Source organism: Artemia sp. Qi Xiang Cuo, chromosome 8 (assembly GCF_049724085.1).
Source record: "Artemia sp. Qi Xiang Cuo chromosome 8, ASM4972408v1, whole genome shotgun sequence".
NCBI lineage: Eukaryota > Metazoa > Arthropoda > Branchiopoda > Anostraca > Artemiidae > Artemia > Artemia sp. Qi Xiang Cuo.
The window spans coordinates 63,530,819-63,538,928 of record NC_142801.1 but is presented as its reverse complement, the minus strand read 5'-3'; positions in this window follow the sequence as shown (position 1 = coordinate 63,538,928).

Here is an 8,110-nt window from a genome sequence, read left to right as displayed (position 1 = left end):
TTATATTCGCTTTAAGTTTTAAAATTGGTCCTTACTTTAGTTGAACATTCTTTCCTATTTGTTTAATTACATTTCATGAAACTGTAAAGATTAGGAATACAGTACTTTTGGTAACGCAGAAAAAACGATCAATATTTCAATGATCTATGTTTGGATTTTGATGAGTATTCAAACAGTTCGTGGTAATTAACTGTAAGTACGGAGCGACCCTGCTCAGTAATAACCGAAACTCTTAAAAACAGAATTTTGATATTATTTGATGTACCAAAAGAATTGGCTTAGTATGCTGATTCCAAATATATACGTTTCATTAAGTTTAGTTTGACCCATCAAAAGCTACGAGCCTGGGAAAATTTTCCTGATTTTCAAAAAAGGGGGAAAGACCGCTTCGAAGTCATAGAATTTTAATGAAAATCACAACATCAAGACCGTCAAATTTTTGAAATTACTAAGATTTATGTATTTTTCAGCAGAAAAAATGTAATTCCAAACGAAAACGGACTTCATTAATCAATATTGTTTGGATTTGTAAGCTAGATCAAATTTTCTTGAATATCATATTAAATTCGACCAAGGTGACATTTAAAGTAGTATGTCATATAGTAACTCGAATCAAAGGTACGAATTACGACAGAAAAAAAGAAGCTAATTGTTTTTTTTGAGTAAAAGAAAGAGTATAAAATTTGGGTTGATTGAGTTGAATAAAGTTTAATTTACACGTCTACAAAGTGCTGACACAAAAATTGTCTACAAATATTATATTTGCATAAAACTATTATTGGCAAATTTGTTTCGTAATACATTTCTTTTGTGATTTTTCTTAACTAGAAAACTTTTGAAGCTGCTACTCTATTCTTAAGAATACCAATGCTCAACATATGTGTTACCCTTTGTATCTAATGTTTTTCTAACTGATACCGAGAACCCTTGTGTGAGCTTTGATAAACGTAACAAATAATTTTTGGTGAATCTCAAACGATCTTTTTTACAGTGTAGTTGTATGCAAGCATTACCTTTGTATCAGTTCGACATTCCCCTGATTATGCCCTGAAAGTTTTAACCTTAAAGCCTAATAGCCAAGCGAACTTAGCAGCAAACTTTGCCATCTTAGTTTTTATTAAATAAAAAAAAACAAGTTTTTTTTAACTGAAAGTAAGGAACGACGTTAAAACTTAAAACAAACAGAAATTATTCCGTATATGAAAGGGGCTGTCCCCTCCTCAACGCCTCAGTCTTTGCGCTAAAGTTTTTTATTTTAAAAAGAATAGAGTTGTGAGAAAGTCAAACTTTGGCGTAAAGAGCGAGGCGTTGAGAGAGGGAAAGCCCCTTTCATTTACGGAATAATTTCTGTTCGTTTTTAGTTTTAACATCGTTCCTTACTTTCAGTTAAAAAAACTTGTTTTTTTATTTAATTTTTGAACGTTTTTGAATTAGTGCAGGTTTTGATTTTGGCTCACCGTACATGAATAATTAAAACAAAATTTGCATATTAATTTTACTTTTATTTGGTTAAATGGCTTTCTCGAAATTTGTTTAATTTTTTTTACGAACGTTTTTATTAGTAATAATTATAAGTAACTTACGAATTAACTTACGTAACGAACTTCTATATTCATAGATTTTTAATACGTATATTAGGGGGCTCGCCCCCTAGTCAATACTTCGCTCTTTAAGCTAAAGTTCGAATTTTGTTCCAATTCTTTAAAAATGACCCCTTAGTCACAAATGCCGTTAATTAGAATAAATAGCTTTTTTTTTTTCTTTTTTTTTTAATTACCACCTCCTCTCCTCTCAGTGACTTTCAAATTTTCTTAAACAATATATCATAATTTATTTAATGTCACCTACTCTTTTCTTAAAAAAAAAACTTCTTCAAAAAAATCCATATATTAGGCCTAAAATTATATAAAATTTAGCATTCCAAAATATATCAGGTTATAAAAATAGAGGTATACTAAATTTCAAATTTCATATACCTTTTAGGTTCATCCAATATCTCAGGCTGCCCTTCCCCCTTAGGGCACCCCTTCCATCGTGACCTTAAATTATACTTTTCAAATCCTTTTTCATCAACCTCTATTTCCCCCGATATATAATTTACTTTTACCCCCATCCCCCAAAATAACAATATAAAAAAAAAAACAAAAAAAAGAGAGAGAGAAAGAAATGAAAAATTCTACCTTTACAAAAAAAAATACTAATAGGTAGAATTTCGCTTTATTGCTTCGCTTCTTTTTCTTTGCTTTTAATGCTCATCTTATTTTTCCCCTTTGGATACTCAATTGTCCTTAAACTTTATTTTTATCCTACTTTTAAAACTTCTCAAAACTCTTTAAAAATTTATCTTTATCCTACTTTTAGTACTTATTCATTTCTCATTCTTTTATTCCTTTTTTAAATAACAACAATTCAATTTCTAATTAAAATAAATAGCTCTTATGAATAAATAGCTCTTATGAGTACTAAAAAATCTTTGGCTTAAAGAGCGAGGCATTGACTAGGGGGTGAACCCAACGATACACGTAACATTTTCTGTTCGTTTTAAGTTTTGATGTTGCTTCTTACTTAAAGTTGAAAAACTTGTTTTTTTATTTAATTTCTGATCTTTTTCTTTAATAATACTGGGAAATGCGGCGCCACCTTCATAGCAATGCTCCTTCCCCTATGAAAGCTTCCTTCATGGAAATATCCTCCCATATAACCCCCGACCCACCCCTCCCCCCACCCCCACCTACCAGAAAAAATCCCCCCTGAAAACATCTGTATACTTCCCAAAAACCAATACTATATGTTAACATTGGGTAAAGTTCATAACTTTCAGCCCTTCCCCCGGGAACTTCGGGGGATTTAGTCATCCTAAAAGACATAGTTATCATATTTTTGACCATGCTGAACAAAATGGCTATCTCAAAATTTTGGGAAAAATGAGCGTGGGAGGGGGCCTAGTTGCCCTCCTTTTTTGGTAACCTAAAAAGGGCACTAGAACTTTTAATTTCCGTTCCAATGAGCCCTCCCACGGCATTCTAGGACCACTGAGTCGATACGATCACCCCTGGGAAAAAAACACAAATAAACACACATCCGTGATCTTTCTTCTGGCAAAAAATACAAAATTCCACATTTTTGTAGATAGGTGCTTGAAACCTCTACAATAGGGTTCTCTACTACGCTGAATATGATGGTGTGATTTTCATTAAGGTTCTATATTTTTTAGGGGGTCTTTCCCGCTTCTGTCTAAAATCAGCCAAATTTTCTCAGGCGCGTAACTTTTGATGAGTAAGACTAAACTTGATGAAACTTAAATATTTGAAATCAGCATTAAAGTCTGATTCTTTTGATGTATCTATTGGTATCAAAATTTAGTTTTTTAGAGTTTCGGTTACCATTGAGCTGGGTCGCTCCTTAGCCTACTTACAGTTCGTTATCACGAGCTGTTTGATTACCCTGATCCTTAGTATGAAAAGAGGATAAACATAATAGCTAGGTCCTGCTTGAGGAAGTTTACAGAATTTTACCTCAGGAGACACTAACATTTCGTGAAAGACAAAGGTTTCAAGAAGGCCAAGAATTGAAAGAACTTCTGCCCTCGGAGAGGAACGATTCTTCTAATTCTTCATCATTCATAAAGCATGTTTTTGCTGAATACTTACATTTACTCAAATGTTTTCCCAAGCTAACTCTGTTGGGATATTTTCAACTGTAGAATGCTTGTGTACCCCTATTTTTCAATTTTTTTAGACAAAGTTAAATTGGAAGCAAGTCTAAAAATTAAATATATAAATTTTCAAACGGTAATAAGAATTTTGCTGGTAAAGTGTTTAGGTTAAATGTTTAGTGTAAGTTTCATATTTAGACCCTTACTATTTTGTGACACAACCAGATTCGAACATTTTTCCCTTTCCTAATGACAAATCCTGTGTAAACAATAAAAAAATTGCATAATCTATAAATTGTCAAATAATTGACCCTAAAGAATATGGGCATCGGCAGGGGGGCCATGCCTCTCCCCCGGGAAATTTGGTACTATAAAGTAATTATAAGGAAACCAAAGGAAAGAGAGCACAATAGAGGAGCTATCAAAGTTCGTTCCTGATAAAGCAAAGATCTTGCTACCAACTCGCCGAAGTACAACTCGTCAGGACTACCTTAAGCAGGGTACTCCCCGCCAAGAATATCTGAAAACGAGTTTCACCCGGCGATCGGTTGCCACATGGAATAGATTGCCGGCAGAGGTAAGCACGAAAAATCCTTCCCTTGACTAATCCAAGAGAAGGTATAACAAGTGCCTCAGTGTTAGAAAATGAGGTAACTACCAGGACTAGCGGCAAATCATCATTTGTGACGGAGCCGTGAAGCCTGTAAAAAAGAAAAAGAACAAAAAAGAAAAACACATGGAAAAAATGTGTACTGCTCCATTGTTGGCTGCCTGCCAAAAGATTTTGACCCTTAATAAGGAAAACACTAGTTCTAATTTGTGACTGAGTGACCCTTTTCTAGTTTTCCAGAAACATTTTTGCTATATGATTTGGTTCGAGCAACGACAACAAAACAAAATAATCAAATTCTTCATAGTAACGAATGGTAAGTAAATAACGATCCTTGTCAATAACGAAAGTATAAGAGCCTAACTAATGATAACATTAAATCAAAGAATCAGCTTCTTATGGTGATCCTAAATATGTATTTGCTAATAAGTAATTAATGCAGTTATTAGTACACAAGAAAGTTCGTATGATTATAGTAAACAACTTAATAAGGGGTAATTTATGTAAAAATATGCCGTCAACTTTTGCTTGCATTGCAAGAGTACCCATGAGCTGATATATGAAGCCACCATAATCAGAAATGTTTCCCCTGAACGGAATGCTGGGAATTTTTTCCCCTGAACAGATACGTGTTTTTGGTCTTTTCCAGGAGTGATTGTATTTACCTAAATGTCACTTTGAAAAAGATTTAATTTTCTTCGGTTATGAAGTATAAAGGTGTCAAATATATTGGTTTTTGGTATTCAAAATTAAATGGAAAATATCTAATAAAAATTTTTATTTGATTTTCTTAATCTTAGTTTTAGCGTTTTACTTTGACCAAACTACTTTGTTAATGCGTTACTTTTATAAACATTGAGTAGTCTGAAGGTATTATATGTTTTGGTGTTTGATAACCAAATTCAAAACTGTCGATATTGTTAAAAAATATCCGTCCAACGCTTCGATATTGCTCAACAGAACAGACATCTGGGAGTTTACATCTTAGCTTTTATAAGTAGGCTATTTTTTCGTCTATTGTTTTGTAATTACTTACTTTTTTCATTTTATATACTTTTACTTTAATTGATATACTTTTTCCATTGCCTTTAGAAAAATAATTGCCTCTAAGCATCATTAAATTAAAAAAAAAACAAGAGTTTTCAACTGAAAGTAAGGAGCAACATTAAAACTTAAAACGAACAGAAATTATTATGTAGGCCTCTGTGAATAGGGTTGCCCCCTCTTCAACACCTCGATCTTCATGCTAAGGTTTTTCGGCACTTTAAAAACAGTTATGTATTGCTCTAATTAAACGACCTTTGTGTTTCAGAAGTGGTTTTTAAAGAATTGGGACAAAATTTATGGAGCGAGGTGTTGAGGAGGGGGCAAATCCCCTCATATACGTTATAATTTCTCATTACTTACCGTCAGTTATCATGAACTATTTGATTAACATCAAAAGCCAAACAGAGATCATTGAAATATCGATCTTTTTTCTGCGTTACCAAAATCATTGAATTCATAATTCTCCTCAGTCTCATGAAATGCAATTAAACAAATAGAAAAGATTTTTCAACTTAAGCAAGGAGCAAGGTTAAAACTCAAAACAAATTGAAATTACTTCGTATATTAGGGGGACTGCCCCCTTTTCAACGCCCTGCTCATTAAACTAAAGTTTTTTAGTGCTTTGAAAAATCTTTTTTTTTTCCAATTGCAAATTTTCTTTAAAAAATTGAACAAAAGCCAAACTTCACAGTAAAGAGTAATGAGTTAAGAATGAGACAGACTTTTGATCTTCTACATAACTGAAACCATCACAAGCTCTGCAATAGGATTTTCTTATCGATAAATACACTGCATTCATTTGTTTAAATACATTGAAGTAATTCATAAAAATAGAACAAGAAAAATAATAAACATTTATCTGAAGCCTCATGAAGAGTAAGCAGTGTTCCATTAATATGTACTTTTTTAGGAATCTACCCTATCCCCACCTAAAGAATGACTCACCCCCCCCCCCCCTCATTGTAGCTGATACACAATCACAGATCACCAAACGTAGCCTAATTCTATTACAACTAAAGTGAATCAACCTGGTTTCAGCCAGTACTGCCACCGTTTAGCATTACTTCTTTTGCAGCTGGGAAGTATAAAATATAGTTATTGGCACTTTTAAACCAATTAACTTCACATAATTTTAAGTTGATTGCGAATTCGTCCTCTTTGGAGTAAAGTCGTAGTTTGGTGCCATAAAATGGCAGAAAACTATACTTTCCTCTGGCCCAACGTGTATGGTCATTTAAAAAATGAGCTCCCTCCCAATTATCTTGGACATTCACTTTGATACAATCACCCCTGGGAAAAAGCAAAACAAACAAACATGCATCGACGATGTTTCTTCTGAAAACAAAAAAGCGAAACTCCACATTTTGAAGATTAGATGTTGAAACTTCTATCGTAGAGTTTTTTGATATGATTTTTTTATTAAGGGATTTTCAATAAGATCGCTCACATTTCTGGGGGTGTCCCCCCTTTTTTCAAAACTAAGCAAATTTTCTCAGATTTTTAGCTTTGAGTGGGTAACAATAAACTGAAATAATTTTATATATTTAGAATCAGCATAAAAAGTCAATACAGTTGGTCTAGCAATTGTCAAGAGAATTCCTTTTTTAGTTTTGGTGGATATTGGCCCAAGTCACTTTTTACTTCCAGTTTTTTTTTTATCACGAACTATTTGATAAGATTCTCCTGTGACAATTTTTTTTTAACCTGTACATTTTACCTTGTTGAATAGGCTAATACAAAGAAAGATGATCAATTTGACAGCTGTATAGTAAGTTTAAATTTAGTTTTTTTCTTTCGCTGTTCTGTAAATTTTGTAAATGTCTGAATATAAAAGGGATTTAAGTTCAAGGTGGAGAATTGTCCTGTTATGAAAGAGGTACATTTTACATGAAAATCTTAAGCCAAACTGGCCAGCCATGACAATAAATCAACAAAGATAAAAATCTCAGTGGAAAAAAAAACAACAAACGAGACTGCGGCCAGTGGAGGGAAAAGAAACGACAAATGCAAAACAATGCGGATATTTCGCCTGTATCTAAACAAGGCGTCTTCAGCACGAAAGAAACGGAAGAGGAACAAGATAAAAAAAACAAGCTAAAACTAAAAAACCAATAAAACCACCACAAAAAAAATATATACAATTGGCGCAAACTGATCCACGTAGGGAAAAGATGCTATTATAGAGAAAAAAGTTTGCGCCTATTGTATATATATTTTTTTTTTTGGGGGTGGTGGTGGTTTTTTTGGCTTTTTTTTTTTCTTTTTTTTTTTTTTTTTTATATTTTTCCTATTCTTTTTCTCTCGTGCTGAAGACGCCTTGTTTGGATACAGGCAAAATATCCTTATTGTTTTGCATTTTTTGTTTCTTCTCTCTTTACTGGCCGCAGTCTCTTTTGTCGTTTTTTTTTTTTTTTTCACTGGGATTTGTCTCTTTGTTTGTTTTTTTGACATTTTACATGGCCGGTATAAAATCAAGACGTGGTATCTATGCAGACAGGATGATTTTTGAGTATCTCTACTCTTTCTGTAAACTATTCTAAGGAGTAGGAAATTGCATAAAGACAAGTCTACATTAGTTATAATCTATGGAAGCAATAAATCTTTCAGTAATTTTGGTTTCAGTCTGATTTTCTTTTCAGATTAAATGCATAATAATTACATATATTATTGATTAAATAAAGCGATCCCTTTGCCAGGAATCCTTGTTGTTTAAAATATACTGTATTTTGTTTCATTTTGAATGCAATTTAATTGCTCTTTTTGTTTGAGTTTTTCACTAAAAAGTATTTGTAAATAAA